General features: G+C 41.8%; 1 protein-coding gene across 8 annotated transcripts in view; it reads right to left on the bottom strand.

The window, feature by feature from the left end:
• LOC134353656 (uncharacterized protein C11orf24-like) overlaps nucleotides 1-17,350 on the bottom strand; it is a 102,758-nt gene that overhangs the window by 80,334 nt on the left and 5,074 nt on the right. For 7 of the 8 annotated variants that reach the window (XM_063061838.1, XM_063061841.1, XM_063061836.1 and 4 more), the window contains exon 2: nucleotides 3,336-3,448. The gene's annotated coding sequence lies outside the window, so the exon portion shown is untranslated. Of the gene's footprint in view, nucleotides 1-2,430; nucleotides 2,511-3,335; nucleotides 3,449-17,350 lie in introns of all 8 variants that reach the window. The other variant, XM_063061842.1, reaches the window with a different exon arrangement.

Raw genomic sequence — 17,350 nt, 5'->3', positions numbered from 1 at the left:
ATGTATCAATGCTGTCTCAATTCTGCTCACCAGACCTGGAATATCTAGCAGTTAAGTGCCATTCTTTTTACCTACCATGGGAGTTCTCCAGGGTCATTTTGGTAGCAGTATACATTCCAGCTCAGGCCAATCAGGCTTTAGATTATCTGAGCAATGGGATCAATATGCACAAAACAGCATACCCTAATGCCTTCACCATCATTTTGGGAGATTTCAACCAAGCCAGTTTGAAAAAAAATCATTAAGCAATTACCATCAACAGATCACTTGCAATACTAGAGGAAACAAAACACTGGACGATTGCTATACCACCATCAAGAATGCCTACCGTGCTATTCTGTGGCCTCACTTCGGGAAATTTGATCATCTAGTTGTACTTCTATTCCCTGAGTATAGGCAGAGACTGAAGACTGTAGCACTAGTAGTGAGGACCAAGAAGGTTTGGACAAGGGAAGCACAGGAGCGCGTACAGGACTGCTTTGAATCGGTGGACTGGACTGTATTCAGGGATTAATCTTCGAACCTGGATAGGTATGCTGCAATTGTGACCAACTTCATTAAAACCTGTGTGGATGAGTGTGTGCCTACAAAGACTTACTGTACATTCCCAAACCAAAAGCCATGGATGAACCAGGAGGTATGTCATCTGCTGAAAGCTAGATCTGTGGCATTCAGGTCTGGCGACCCAGGCCCGTACCAGAAAGCCAGGTATGATTTGCGGAGGGCTATTTCAAGGGCGAACAGACAATTTCGAACAAGGTTGGAGGCAACATCGGATGCACGGCAACTCTAGCAGGGTTTGCAAGACATTACTTCCTCCAAAACGAAACCCAATAGCATGAATGGTAGCGATGCTTCACTACCAGATGAACTCAACGGTTTCTATGCAAACACGAGGAAATCTGCAGATGCTGGAATTTCAAGCAACACACATAAAAGTTGCTGGTGCACGCAGCAGGCCAGGCAGCATCTCTAGGAAGAGGTACGGTCGACGTTTCGGGCCGAGACCCTTCGTCAGGACTAACTGAAAGAAGAGCTAGTAAGAGATTTGAAAGTGGGACGGGGTGGGGGAGATCCGAAATGATAGGAGAAGACAGGAGGGGGAGGGATGGAGCCAAGAGCTGGACAGGTGATTGGCAAAAGGGATATGAGGGGATCATGGGACAGGAGGTTTCTATGCCCGTTTTGAAAGGGAGAACACAACTACAGCTGTCAAGATCCCTGCTGCACCTGATGACCCTGTGATCTCTGTCTCAGAGGCCGATATTATAATTGTTGCCTATTTGAAGCAAATGGGAACTTCTGCCCATAGCAGTGAGAGGTTGAAATTATATCAGTATCTAAGAAGAATAATGTGAGCTGCCTTAATGACTATCACCCGGTAGCACTCACATCTACAGTGATGAAATGCTTTGAGAGGTTCATCATGACTAGACTGAACTCCCATCTCAGCAAGGACCTGAACCCATTGCAATTTGCCTATCGCTACAATAGGTCAATGGCAGATGCAACCTCAATGGCTCTCCACATGGCTTTAGACCACCTGGACAACACAAACACCTATGTCAGGATGCTGTTCATCGATTATAGCTCAGCATTTAATACCATCATTCCCGATTGAGAAGCTGCAGAACCTGGGCCTCTGTACCTCCCTCTGCAATTGGATCCTCGACTTCCTAACTGGAAGACCACAATCTGTGTGGATTGGTGATAACACATCCTCCCCACTGACAATCATCACTGGCACACCTCAGGGGTGTGTGCTTAGCCCACTGCTCTTCCCTCTCTATACTCATGACTGTGTAGCTAGGCATAGCTCAAATACCATCTATATATTTGCTGATGATATAACCATTGTTGGTAGAATCTCAGATGGTGACGACAGGTCATACAGGAGTGAGATATACCAACTAGTGGAGTGGTGCCACAGCAACACCCTGGCACTCAACGTCAGTAAGATGAAAGATCTGATTGTGGACTTCAGGAAGGGTAAGGCGAAGGAACACATACCAATCCTCAGAGGGATCAGAAGTGGAGAGAGTGAGCAGTTTCAAGTTCCTGGGTGTCAAGATCTCTGAGGACCTAACCTGGACCGAACATATTGATGTAGTTATAAAGAAGGCAAGTCAGCGGCTACACTTCATTAGGAGTTTGAAGAGATTTGGTATGTCAACAGAAACACTCAAAAACTTCTATAGATGTAACGTGGAGAGCATTCTGACAGGCTGCATCACTGCCTGGTATGGTGGGGAGGGGGCGGCTACTGCACAGGACCAAAAGAAGCTGCAGAGGGTTGTAAATTTAGTCGGCTCCATCTTGGGTACTAGCTTACAAAGTAAGCAGGACATCTACAATGAGCAGTGTCTCAGAAAGGCAGCGTCCATTATTAAGGACTTGAGCACGCATGACATGCTCTTTTCTCACTGTTACCATCAGGAAGGAGGTACAGAAGCTTGAAGGCACACACTCAGCGACTCAGGAACAGCTTCTTCCCCTCTGCTGTCCGATTCCTAAATGGACATTGAAGCTTTGGACATTATTTCACTTTTTAAAAAAAAATTCAAGTATTTCTGTTTTTTGCATTTTTTTTTCCATCTATTCACTACACGTATACTGTGATTGATTTACTTATTTATTTTTTCCTCTTCTTTATTATGTATTGCATTGAACTGCTGCTGCTAAGTTAACAAATTTCACTTCACATGCCAGTGATAATAAACCTGTTTCTGATTCTGATATTAATCCATTTGGTAGCATTTGGTCCTTAATCTTGGCAATTCAAAATGTTGCTCTAATGCTTCTTAAATTTGTGACTCTGCCTTCACCAAACCCTCAGGTGTTGGGTGAAGAAGATCCTCAGAATCCTTCTAAACTTCCTATTCCTCAGATTAAACATAGATCTTCTGATCTTCGATACCTCTGCCACAAGGAGATTACTATCTATGCTTGTCATTATTATGTATACGTCTCAATGCATTCCTTCCCCTCCCACCACGTCCAAGCTTCCTGCAAGGTAAACAAATTCAACCAATTCAATCTCTCATATTAGAAGCTTTCCATTCAACCCATTAATCCAATGCTGGCTCCTAGTCAATCAGCCCTATTCCCTTACTTACCGCCGCCCGCTCCCCCCCCCCATAATTAGTCCTACAAATTATACTCTGTCTAGCCCACCTAACTCCTTTTTGTTTCCACCACCCTTGAAAGTGACGAATTCCAGATGCTATCTATTCTTTAAGTGAAAAGGCTTTAACTCACATGGACCACTTGCCCAAAATTTAATGTTCCTTGCCCAGTGAATTATCTACCAACGGGAACCACTTTTCCCCACTTACCCTGTCAGTTTGGTACGTGTACATCTCTATCAAATTTTCTCCGGTCTTCTTTTCTCCAAAAAGCAACAATCATCAACGTTATTAAAAAGGAAGAAGCTTCAACTGATGGATATCTGAAATTTAAAAAAAAAGAAAGGAAATGCTGGAAATACACATCTGTGAAGAAAGAAACAGATTTTAGTTCAGGTTGTAAACCTTTCATCATACTTCCTCTGACCTGAGATCCTCTGCCAAAGGGAAATCTCAGTAACCAGGCTTGTCATAATTATGCATATCTGCACCTCTCAATGCATTCCATCCCCTCCCACTACCCACCACCTCTAAGCTTCCTGCAAGATCATAAAATACAACCAATTCTCAGTCTCTCCTCATCAAAACTGTTGAAATGTGGAAATCAAATACGTTTTAACTTACAGGAAATGCAAGGGCGTAAATGAAGTTAAAATAACTTCCATTATTGGAGTAGAAGTACCAGCAGCTAAAGACTTTCAAAATAATTTTGAAATTGTGAGAAAATTAAACATAGTTTTACGGAAAGATAAACCCACTTCTAACAAATTTGGAAGGGTTTTTTTTGAGGATGCAACACATTGAAACAGTGGATGTAGTGGATTTGAACTTCAAGGGATTTGTTTAGGTGCTACATAAGAGTTTACTGTACAAGAAAATGAGAGTATGGTTTGGGGGTGGGGTATAATATATTGGCATAAATAGGTCAGTGAGTAATAGAAAAAGGTTGGAATAAATGAGTCAGTGTTGACTGCCATGTGGATCCATGCTGTGACATAAATGATGTAAAATACAATGGGTTAGCAAGCTATTAAGACAACATTAAGAGCCTGTGAAGGGATATAGATTAACGAGTGGGAAAGTAGTTAACAGTTGGAGAATGACATGGAGGAGATGCAAGAGAGGAATGAAAGAAAGAGAAACATAATTATTTAAACAGAGCATGGCTACCAAAAAATTGCATGCTCCCTGGATTAGAGGGCAGGTGCTACATTGGACAAACTTGGGTTGTTTTTTCTGGAACAGCAGAGGTGAAAGGAAGATCTGACAGAGGTATTTAAGATTATGGGAGGCATAGATAGAGTGGACAGACAGCATCTTTTTTCCAGAATTGAAATAGCTAATACCAGAGAGGACAATGCCCTGGATTGCATATCGCACAAATAGCTAGGACGCAACATCCATGGTTGACCACACCGAAGGAGGGCCTCAAGTGTAGACAGAAGTATTTCCCCTCCCCCAAGGTTGAAATGCCTAATGTCATGCATTAAAGGTGAGAGGGAGTAATTTCAAAGGAGATGACAGGGGCAAGTTCTCCCCCCACCCCCCCCCCCCGCCCCCGGCCCCACACAGAGAGTGTTAGGTCCTGGATTGCTCTGCCTGGGGTGGTGGGTAGAGGCAGAAACATTAGGGACTTTTAAGAGGTGTTTCGATAGGCACATGAATGTGAGGAAAGTGCTAGGATACGGACACTATGCAGGCAGAAGAGATTAGCTACTTGATTACTAATTTAATTGATATGGCACAACACTGTGGGCCGAAGGGCCAATTCCTGTGTTGTACTGTTCTATGTTCTAAATGAAACTGGGATTCTGGAACAAAGCACAAAAGACTGACACAAAGAAAGAGCAAACTGCTACAAAAGCTAATGGAATGTTACCTTTATTGCAAGGGGACGTGATCCATATGTCTTGTCACCTCCAATGCAATCTTAATATCAGCAATGTTGTATCCTCCTGGCATTCTGAACAAACTATTCCCATCAGGGATCCTTATGCCATTCATCCATTTGTACAAATAACCTCCTTCCATCTCATAGCACCTTCACACGCAGCCACAACACCTTGACCTCCTTTCTTCCCCATTCAGAAGTGTTAAAGGGAGGAGCAGCAATTCTCTTGTAATTTCATTATAGTTTTTAAACATTCAGTACAATAATGCAATATCAGAAACAGGAAAAGTGAACACTTTGTGGAAAACCTCCATTCAGTCTGATGGGCAATCCTGAGATTCAACTGCCAATTACTTCAACTGTCCTTCTCACTCTTGTCTTGGCTTCTTACACTGTTCTACTGGAAGAGTAGACAAAGGAGAGAGGGTGGATGTTATTTCCTTGGATTTCCAGAAAACCTTTGACAAGGTGACGCACATGAGACTGCTAAACAAGAACCCACGGTATGACAGGAAAGATACCAGAATGGACATAAGATTAGCGGGCTCGTATAAGGCAAAGAGTGGGAATAAAGTAGGCCTTTTCCAGTTGGCTGTTGGTGACTAGTGGCGTTCCACAGGAGTCAATGTTGGGTCCGCTACCTTTCACATTATATGTTAATGATCTGGATGACAGATTTGATGGCTTTGTGGCCAAGTTTACAGATGATCCAAAGATAGGTGGAGAGTCAGATAATGTGGAAGAAGGGCAACTGCAGAAGAACTTGGACAGATTAGGAGAACGTGCAAAGAAGTGGTAGATGGAATATGTTGTAGGGATGTATATGGTCATGCATCTTGATAGAAGGAATAAAGATATAGGTTATTTTCTAAAAGAAGAATGAATTCAGCAGTCAAAGATAGAAAGGGACTTGGGGCGGGGGGGAGGGTTAACTTGCAGATTGAGTCAGCAGTAAGGAAGGCAAATGCAATGTTGGCATTCATTTCCAGAGGACTAGAATTATAAAAGCAAGAACATAATACCTTATAAAGCCTTGGCACTGGACAAACCCCATTTGGAGAGTGAATAGTTTTGGGCCCCATATCCACAAAAGGACGTGCTGGCATTGTAGTGGGTCCATAGCAGGCTCACAAGAATGATTGCAGAAATGAACGAGTTAATGTATGAGAAGCGTTTGCTGGTTCTGGGCCTGTACTCACTGGAGTTTAGAAGAATGATATATAGAAAGGCCTAGATGAAGTCGATGTGGGGAGGATGTTTCCAATAGTGGGAGAGTCTAGAACCACAGGGCAAGTTTCAGAATAGAAGGATGTTCTGTTAAAACAGAGATGAGGAGGAATTTTAATCAGAGGGTGACAGATCTGTGGAACTCATTGCCAAAGACAATCATGGGTGCCAAATTACTGGGTATATTTAAAGCAGAGGTTGATAGGATTGTGATAAGGGCATCAAAGATTATGGGGGGGGGGAAGCAGGAGAAAAGGTTGGAGAGGAAAATTAAATCAGCCATGAGCAGACTCAATGAGCTAAATAGCTTAAATTCTGTTGCTATGCCTTAGGCTCATGTCATGGTACCCACTGTTAGCTTGAGGAGCTGTCTATCATTTTTCCCCCATCAGGTACATTGCATCCCTCAGGACTCAAAAATAGGTTTAACAATTTCAGATATAAAGATGTAACAAAAATGGCCAATGCTGTTGAAAAATGATCCACATGCAATTTAGTTCCCCTCTCCCCCCCCCCATAGATACTGCTTGATCTGTTGACTTGATGGACCGAATGGCCCAATTCTACACTCATGTTATATTTTCAATTACTGTTTTATATTTTTGTTAATTCCACAAGCTTCTATTCTGCTGGTACTATACACGACTCTTGAATTGTACAATAAAGAGAAACTCTCAATCTACCCCTTCATGGGTCTTGAATGTTGTCTACGTGCATTGCATGTTCTCTATTACTGTAGCATTATATCATTATTGCTCTTCCATTATTTTGATTTACATAATGCTCAGAATGATCTGTCTAGATAGCATTAAAACAAAGTTTTTCACTGTATCTCAATATAGGAGACAATAATAAACCAATCACCAAGCAGACATTATATTCACTAAGTCATTCAATATTCAACCTAGATAGAAAAACTTCAGAGAGATTCAGAATTTTCCAACACAGATGGTTAACACATGGCCTATTATAGCTGTGCCAGCTATAAAATGGTTGCTTAATTTCAAACCATCTTGTGGCATTCAATTCACAGCCCTGCAGCTAACAGCTCATGCAGTACACATCCACGACATTTTAAATGTAGTAAGGGATTCTTTAAAGCAATGTGTTCCCAATCCCCACTGCCATCCAGATGAAAGTAATTCCTCATCCTCCTTTAAACCCATAGCTCCTGGTTTCAAATGCCAGCAGATGGGAAAAGGTCCATACTGTTTCCTCCATTTAGGCCCCTCAGACTTTGCAGGTGCCGTGAAAATAATCCCAGAGTATCCAATCATTCCTCACAACCAGAAATGTCTCTGATACTAACAGCATACTCCAAATTTTCCTCTGCACCCTTTCCAGTATAATCACATCTTCTGTGGAATGCAGTCACTAGTATATACAATTCTCAGGCTGTGGCCTACCCAGTGGGTAGTTTTAGCACTGTCTCCCTGCTCTTGTAATCTATGCCTTGGCTAATACAGAAAAATATTTCAGCTGTGACTATGCCACAAGGTCACTCAGTTTCTCCACTTTTCTCCAAATTGTCCCTTTTTTTTCCCGCATGTTCCTTACCTGTTACAACTCATTTTCCTTTCTAACCAGATATTTGTATCTTCCCATAGTCTAAAACAATCCAACCTCCTGTCAACCACTGTTGTTTCATTTGCAAGAATCTTTATCACACCTCCAATGTTTAAGTTTAAATCTTTAAAACATAGAGCAAGAGGAACTGAGCACAAAGCCTTGTGGTATTTCGTATCTAAGAGACTTTCTTCATCGACTTCCTTTATTAATGTCCATGCTGACTGCCCTTCATTAATCTTCAATTCCCGAAATTGAAAATTTGATTTGTGCCTCAAAATGGATTCTAATAATAATTTCACTACTAGTGAAATCAATTTCACTCCTATATTTATCAATGTCAAGAATATATTATCAAGGTATACATGTGTTACCATGTACTAACTTGAGATTCATCTTCTTGCAGGGATTTACAGAAAAATAAAGAAATACAATAGTACCATGAAAAACTAAACATAAACACTGACAAACTAATATGCAAAAGACGACAAATTGTGCAAATAAAAAATAAATGTTAGGGAGAGAGAATCTGCGGTATGTCGAATGCCAGGTGCAAAGTGAAGTCTTTGGGGTAACTGTAAGTCTGTGTCTTTGCTATTGCTTTGCTCACACTGAGTGCTTGGTGACATTGCTGATGCTTGTGTTTTTTGCCGATGGGGGGGGAGGGGGAATTGTTGCTCGCTACTGCGTATGTACAGGAGGGTGGCGAGCTTGGGGGACTTTGGGGTTCTTATGTTTATCTGTCGTTCACTCTTTGGGGCACTTCTCTTATTTCATGGATGTTTGTGAAGAAAAAGTATTTCAGGATGTATATTACATACATTTCTCCAACATTAAATTGGACCTTTGAATCTTTGAGAACGTAAATTGTAGGGTCCTTGAAAGTGAGTCTATAGGTTGTAGAATCAGTTCAGAGTTGTGGTGACTGACGTTGGCCACACTGGTTCAGGAGCCTGATAGTTGTTCCTGAACCTGGTGGTGTGGGACGCAAGGCTCCTGTACATCCCGATGGCAGGAGTGAGAAGACGGCATCGTCTCGATGGTGGGGATCCTTACTGATGGCACCCTGCCCTCAAGTTTACCTGGTCCTTTTCCGACACCTCCCTCCCCTTTCTAGATCTTTCTGTCTCTGTCTCTGAAGACAGCTTATCCATTGATGTCTACTATAAGCCTACTGACTCTCACAGCTATCTGGACTATTCCTCTTCTCACCCTGTCTCTCGCAATTCCTCCGTCTCCGCCGCATCTACTCTCAGGATGAGGCTTTTCATTCCAGGACGAGGGAGATGTCCTCCTTTTTTAAAGAAAGGGGCTTCCCTTCCTCCACTATCAACTCTGCTCTCAAACGCATCTCCCCCATTTCACGTACATCTGCTCTCACTCCATCCTCCTGCCACCCCACTAGGAATAGAGTTCCCCTGGTCCTCACCTAGCACCCCACCAGCCTCCGGGTCCAACATATTATTCTCCATAACTTCCGCCACCTTCAACGGGATCCCACCACTAAGCATATCTTTCCCTCCCCCCACCCTCTGTTTTCCGCAGGGATCGCTCCCTACGCGACTCCCTTGTCCATTCGTTCCCCCCCCCATCCCTCTCCACTGATCTCCCTCCTGGCACTTATCCTGGTAAGCGGAACAAGTGCTACACATGCCCTTACACTTCCTCCCTTACCACCATTCAGGGCCCCAGACAGTCCTTTCAGGTGAGGCGACACTTCACCTGTGAGTCGGCTGGGGTGATATACTGCGTCCGGTGCTCCCAATGTGGCCTTCTATATATTGGCGAGACCCGACGCAGATTGGGAGACCGCTTTGCTGAACACCTACGCTCTGTCTGCCAGAGAAAGTAGGATCTCCCAGTGGCCACACATTTTAATTCCACATCCCATTCCCATTCTGACATGTCTGTCCACGGTCTCCTCTACTGTAAAGATGAAGCCACACTCAGGTTGGAGGAACAACACCTTATATTCCGGCTGGGTAGCCTCCAACCAGATAGCATGAACATCGACTTCTCTAACTTCCGCTAATGTCCCACCTCCCCTTCGTACCCCATCCGTTATTTATTTTTATACGCACATTAATCTCTCACTCTCCTTTTTCTCCCTCTGTCCCTCTGAATATACCTCTTGCCCATCCTCTAGGTCCCCCCCCCCCACTTGTCTTTCTTCCCGGACCTCCTGTCCCATGATCCTCTCGTATCCCTTTTGCCTATCACCTGCCCAGCTCTTGGCTCCATCCCTCCCCCTCCTGTCTTCTCCTATCATTTTCGATCTCCCCCTCCCCCTCTCAAATCTCTTACTAGCTCTTCCTTCAGTTAGTCCTGACGAAGAGTCTCGGCCTGAAACGTCGACTGTGCCTCTTCCTAGAGATGCTGCCTGGCCTGCTGCGTTCACCAGCAACTTTGATGTGCATTGCTTACTGATGGATGTTGCTTTCTTGTGGCACTGCTCCTTGTACGTGTGCACAGTAGTGTGGAGGGATTTGCCTGTGATGGACTGGGCTGTAACCATCACTTTCTGTAGATATTTCTGTATCTGAGCATTGGTGTTCCCATGCTAGCTGTGATGCAACCAATTAGGATACTCCCCACTGTGTACCTCTAGAAGTTTGTCAAAGTTTTACATGACATGCCGAATCTATGCAAATTTCTAAGGAAGTTGAGCCACTGTCATGCCTCCTTTGCGATGACACTTATGATCTGGGGCCAGGACAGACTCCCTGATGTGAAAATGCCAAGGAATGTTAAATTACTCTCTCCACCTCTGTGTCCCCGATGAGGACTAGCACATGAACCCCCCCCTCCCCCACCGTCCTTTCCTCCTGTAGCAACCAGTCATCTTTGGATTTGAGTGAGGGAACTTTATTTTGGTACCTTTCAACCAGATTTTCCAATCTCCCTCCTGTATGCTGATTTGCCACCACCTTCAATTCGATCAACAACAGTGGTATTGTCAGCAGTCTTAAATATGGCATCGGGCCTGTACTTAGCCACACAGTTACAGGTATAAAGAAAGCAGAGTAAAGGGCTAAGCACACAGCTCCATAAAGGCAGTGGATTCCAGTTAAATATCGCATTACTTAAATCGAGGCAGCCACTTAATTGGGATAACTCTTAAAGAATAAAAACTAATTGATCAAATAGCTGGAATTCCCTTCCTTTATTTGGGACATAATGCTGCCTTTTTTTTAAAAAACTACAGTGGATTCCACTTAATTGGGACACATCCGGACCGGTATGTTTTGACCCAATTAAGCAGCAACTCCAATTAACTGAAGTTTCATTGAAATAGTTAAAAAAAAGGATTTAAAAAAAAGACAAAATACTGAGTAACAAATTATGCATTTAAATGAGATACGGAATAAAATAGAATGCTACTACAGTATTATAAAACTGTATTAGCTTCTAATAGTTATTGACTATATAGTTAGTTATTAATCCAGTATACACTGACATGTTCTTTTGATTGACTGACTGTAAATGAATAAAATCAGCCTCCAAGAGGACCACGAACTTGTTGTGGTTTGGAGTCCTGTGTGCCTCAATGACTTGGAGAGCTATGTTGGCTGGAGTCAGGGCTTTATTCTTTGGCTTTTGGTAGGTTCACCAATGCCAAACAGGTAAAAAGGCAGAGGCCAGATTAAGAGTGATCCACCAGTCCTCCAGGTTCAGGGATTCAGCTCAGGGCTAACAACCCTGATTGGCCAAACAAAATGGTTACTAAAACAGCAACGAAGAATCGTTCTTCTTCTGAGTGCAACGGTGTTTCTGACTCTCCACCCCGGACTTGCCTGACTGACAGTAGTGAAAACCGAGGGGAAGCTACTGACATGATGAAGGAAGCCCTGAACACCACCAGATATGGAGGCCCTTCATTGTTACCCTAAACACCAGTGACAAAATGGGCAATATGCAGGAAGAGTGCTTATTGCAGATACAGCAACAGACCTTCTTCACACAATGTTTTAGACAATTGCATCCTCCAAATCTTCATTTTCTTTTGTAACATTCAAGATGATTGTCGATATCTTCAAATTCGTCTTAGTTCCAAACTTGTTGGAACAGTGAAATAGTTTCATTTTCACTCTCAGCTGTTTCAGGCATCTCCAAACCTGAAAGTTTGAAACTGCAGTGAGCAAACCAGTTCTGAATTGCCTTACTATTTATTACTCGCCAATGATCAGTGAGAAAAATCACTGATTTTTGAACACAAACACATGCAACTGACACTATTTAAGAACTGTTTAAGCATAGTGTAGTGTCTAACGGTCACACAATGTGAATGTGAATGATGCTAGTTAGAACATGTTCGGCAATAGTATCGTGCCCCTATTGAGCGTCATAAATAAAGGAAATCACGGCTATTTTCTCAATTAGTTTTTGTTCTTTAAGAGTTGTCCAAAGATTAAATGATGGCCAAATTAACAAGAATCCACTGAATTTCCATGAAACTTTGGCTAATTGGGTGAGCCACTTAATTGGGCACAGTATACTGATCCCGATTTTCCTAATTAACCGGAATCTAATGCATATCCCAAAGAAATTTCACATGCTACCTCTTTAAGTGTATCATTGTTGTCACAATAGCAGAGGACAAATGATAACTACAAGTTATTCATTTGGCCTTAGCGCAGCATGGAAAGGATAATCAGAAGGGTTGATGGGCATTATCAGAGAGAATGGATCAGAGGGAAATAAGTGAGTTGGGTGGGATTAATAGAAACATAGAAAATAGGTGCAGGAGTAGAGCCTGCATCGCCATTCAGTATGCTCATGGCTGATCATCCAACTCAGAACCCTGTACCAGCCTTCCCTCTATACCCCCAATCCCTTTAGCCACAAGGGCCATATCTATAATATAACATATAATATATAATGAAATGGCTCCTTGAGCCATCATAGACTTGCTGGACTGAACAGTCTCCTTCTATGTTTTTCCCGTTTTGTCCGAGGTCAAATTTTATTCTCTGAACTTCACCCCTCAGTTTTGGCCTTAAGGAGCCGAATGCAGTCAGCACAGTATTTACGGGTCCTGGGTATGACTCTAAGCTGCAACCGGTGATGAGGCTCTGATTGGGAACTTTCAGAGTTTTGGGGAATGTGGAGTTACCCCTTAGTCATTCATTGCTCTGACCCGGAATGGTAGCACCTGCAAGGGTTCCTGCTCAGGATACGAGCGAAAGCCAACGGCAGATCTGGCAGGTTCAGTAACTGAACTTATGACGGAGAAGGTGGATGAGCTAGGACCTCAAATATCAATGGCTAAAGTATAGGCGGATGAACATTTGGGAAGAAAAATGGCGATTTCTTTAGTTCGCCCAACGGTAGGCAATAGCAAACCACCATTGCTAAATACTAGGTTTCCTAGAATCTATTTGCTAAGAAAACCATGGTCAAACTCACAAAATGTATCACACAACAACAACGTCAAGAGGATCTTCAAGACAATTCTGAAGATGCTTCGCTCGGTAGGGTTGATTCTGGTCAGCAGGGGATCCCCGACCGTCATCAGGCTACTGCTCATAAAATTCAAGTAACACAAAAGAAAATTATTGCCACTTGGAATGTAAGAACCCTATCAAGCAGGAAGATTGGACAATGTGATAAATGAAATGGAAAGACTAAAGATTAACATCATGGGAATTAGCGAAGGTCGTTGGATAGGTGCTGGAATGTGTCAGAATAGAAGTAAAACACTAACTTATTCTTGTGCAACATCCCATACTAATGGAGTAGGAATTCTTATGGATGAAAACATGGCAAAAAGTGCTTTAGGGCATTGGGCAATATCAGAAAGAGTGCTCCTTGTTAGATTCAGAGGACAACCATTTGATTTAGCAATTATACAGGTATATGCACCAACAACAGATGGAACAAATGAGGATATAGATAAATTCTATGAAGAGCTTGAACAAGCAAAGAATGGATGCAAATCTCAAGATATTGTTATTGTCAAGGGAGATCTAAATGCTAAAGTAGGACAAAGTGCTGATGGAAATACCATAGGAAAATTTGGACTAGGGGAAAGAAATGAAAGAGGTGAGAAATGGATAGAATGGTGCAAGATGAATAATCAGGTCATTATGAATACTTACTTTAAAAACCATCCAAGACGCTTGTGGACCTGGAAAAGTCCAGGTGATAACACTAGAAATCAAACTGACTTTATTACTATAAACCAAAGATTTAGAAACTCAGTGACTCAATGCAAAACATATCCAGGTACAGACTGTAATAGTGACAATAATCCAGTAGCACGTCATGTAAAAGTAACACGTAAAAAACTGAAGAAGCAAAAACCTGAACAATCCCTTGACTATTTGCAATTAATTAAAGAAGAAAACTTAAGACAAAAATGTACAATTGAAGTAAGGAATAGATTTCAAAGTCTAGAAATAGAATCTGTTGAAGATGATAGCAATCATGTAGAAATGAAATTTAACCCTCTAAAGGATGCCTTGGTGGAATCAGCAAAGTGTGATTCCTAAAAAAGAAAAAAGCACAAAGAATACATGGATGTCAGATGAAATTAAAAATCTAATAGAAGAAGAGATCCTATAGAATATAAGTACTTAGATAAAAAAGTTAAAAGCTTATGTCAAAAAGCTAAAGAAGAATGGTTAAACCAGGAATGTGAGCAAATAGAAAGAATCCCTATTACTGATCCAAAAAGGTTACATTAACAAATCAAGAATATCACTGGTAAAAAGCTCCTCTGTTCTTCAGGTGGATGTTTGAAAGCAAAGGACGGTACCATTATCATGGAAAAAGATGAGATTATGAACAGATGGACTGAGTATATTCAGGAATTGTTTGAAGACGATCGAGACGAGAAACCAGAAATTAAGAAAAACATTGAAGGTCCAAATATTTTAAAATCTGAAGTTCGTAATGCAATAAATAAGATGAAGAAAGGAAAGGCAGCAGGTCCTGATGAATTAGTAATAGAACAAATTATCGTCCTTGAAGATTATGGAATTGAAAAACTTACTGATTTAATCAATGACATTTATGAGACTGGAATAATACCAGAAGAGATTTTAAAAAATCAGTATTTATCACTCTTCCTAAGAAACCTGGAGCAATAGAATGTGAATTACATGGGACCATAAGTTTAATGAGTCATATCACCAAGATACTTCGAAGAATTTTGATGACGAGCTAAAAGTAAGATACAAGCTGAAATAGGTAAAGAACAGGGTGGTTTTGTGAAAGACAAAGGTACAAGAAACATGATATTAATGTTAAGGATACTATCAGAACAAACTATTCAAGTGCAAAAAGATTTGTTTGTTTTATTGACTACACATAAGCATTTGATAAAGTGAAGCAAAGTAAGTTATTTGAAATATTACAGAAAACTCAAGATCTAGATTCAAAAGACCTCGGCCTAATCAGAAATCTGTACTGGGAACAAACTGCCGCTGTAAAAATAGATGGAGAAGTGAGTCAGTTTACAAAAATCAAGACAGGCGTTAGACAAGGGTATAACTTCTCCCCTGATTTATTTAATGTGTACAGTGAAACAATATTACAAAAAATAACAGACATCTTGGGAATCAAATTTGGCGGTGAAAAAAATCAATAATTTCAGATATTCCCTTTGACACTGTGTTAATTGCAAGTATGGAGGAAGAACTACAAAACTTAATTGATATAAAGTAAAGTTATGGCATCCGTTGCGAGACCATGGATCTGTGCCTGGAAAGTCTTCACTCTCCAGGGCGCAGGCCTGGGCAAGGTTATATGGAAGACTAGCAGTTGCCCATGCTGCAAGTCTCCCCTCTCCACGAGGCCAATGTAGTCCAAGGGAAGGGCATTAGGACCAATACAGCTTGGCACCAGTGTTGTTGCAGAGCACTGTGTGATTAAGTGCCTTGCTCAAGGCATTCCCTCGGCTGGGGCTTGAACTCACGACCTTCAGGTAGCTAGTCCAATGCCTTAACCACTTGGCCACGTGCCCACACTTTAATTGATATAGTTGTTGAAGAAAGTGCAAAAATGGGTCTATCTATCAATTGCAGAATGTATGGTGATATCCAGAAAGAAGGAGAATCCTATCTGCAGGCTGAGAATAAACGGGGAAGACATAAAACAAGTACAGAACTTTTGCTACTTAGGAAGCTGGGTGACATCAGATGGCAGGTGCGACATGGACATCAAAAGAAGAATAGGGATGGCAAAAGACACCTTTACGAGAATGAAGAGTATACTGACCAACGCTAAACTAGGCATGACAACCCACCTCAGAGCACTGAAATGTTACGTTTTCCAGTTATGTTATATGGCTCAGAATGTTGGACAATATCTAGTAATATGAGGAAACAAATTGAAGCGGCAGAGATGTGGTTTTTGAGGAGGATGCAAAGAATAACATGGACGCAACGGATATCTAATGAGGATGTCATGAACAGAGCAAACACAAAAAGAGAAAATGTATGAGATCATGAAAAGACAACGTAACTTCATTGGGCACGTGATTAGTCATAATCATAGTCTTAGTCATACTTTATTGATCCTGGGGGAAATTGGTTTTTGTTACAGTTGCACCATAAATAATAAAAGGAGTTAGTAATTAGTAATTATGGGAAAGATTGAAGGGAAGAAAGCAAGATGAAGACAAAGCCAAATGGTGATGGAGACAACAGCCAGAGAACTAGAAATGAATACCAAAGAATTGATCCACTTGACCCGAAACAGGAGTGTATGGGCCATGGCAGTCAAAGCTCAAACTGGGCACGGCACCTGATGATGATAATGATGATGATGATGACAGTTTTTACAAGCCAATGCACTGTTAGAATGTGGAAATATTGCTATGAAGATCTATTAGAAATGTCCACTCTACATTCCTGCCAATGAGGTATCAACAAACATAAGCAAGATTAGGTTTAAGATCATTGTCATTGAATGCTTTTAAAACAGAAACACTGTTGAAATTGCAACATATTTCACGTTTTGTTGTAGTATATTGAATTTTTGAGGACTTGATCCTGAAGATATTGATTCCTCACAGATTGTGATGACAGGCAAGCACTGACATTATCATGTACATCCGGAAGCGGGAACACACCTTCAGCATATCAAGAGGATTACGATCAATCTGAAGAAATGTCAGAGCAGAATTCAACTGAGCCTTCAATACCACTTGTCAAGCTGTATCTTGCTTATGAAGTCTGTCAACTTTATCCATTCCAGATATAATACTCTGAATATGTCAGCCGCAGCTCAGTTGACAGCACTCTTATCAGGAGAGTTGGGGTTCAATTCCCTCTTTGTTGTGCACGTGACCAAGTGGTTAAGGCATTTGTCTAGTGATCTCAAGGTCGCTAGTTCGAGCCTCAGCTGTGGCAGTGTGTTTGTGCCCTTGAGCAAGGCACTTAACCACACATTGCTCTAGTGTCTGTGCGAGGAGTGGCGCCCCACACAGACTTCCAATCTGCGCCTTGTAAGGCATGAAAATGCCCGACGCAGGCCTCTCATGGTCTGAGTTGACGTTCCCTTCCCTCACACTTCAGTGCAGTCTGAAGAGGTGCTA

The sequence above is a fragment of the Mobula hypostoma genome, chromosome 11 (assembly GCF_963921235.1).
Source record: "Mobula hypostoma chromosome 11, sMobHyp1.1, whole genome shotgun sequence".
Taxonomy (NCBI): domain Eukaryota; kingdom Metazoa; phylum Chordata; class Chondrichthyes; order Myliobatiformes; family Myliobatidae; genus Mobula; species Mobula hypostoma.
Note: the sequence above shows the minus strand (reverse complement) of the source record. Positions and strands in the feature narration are given on the sequence as shown.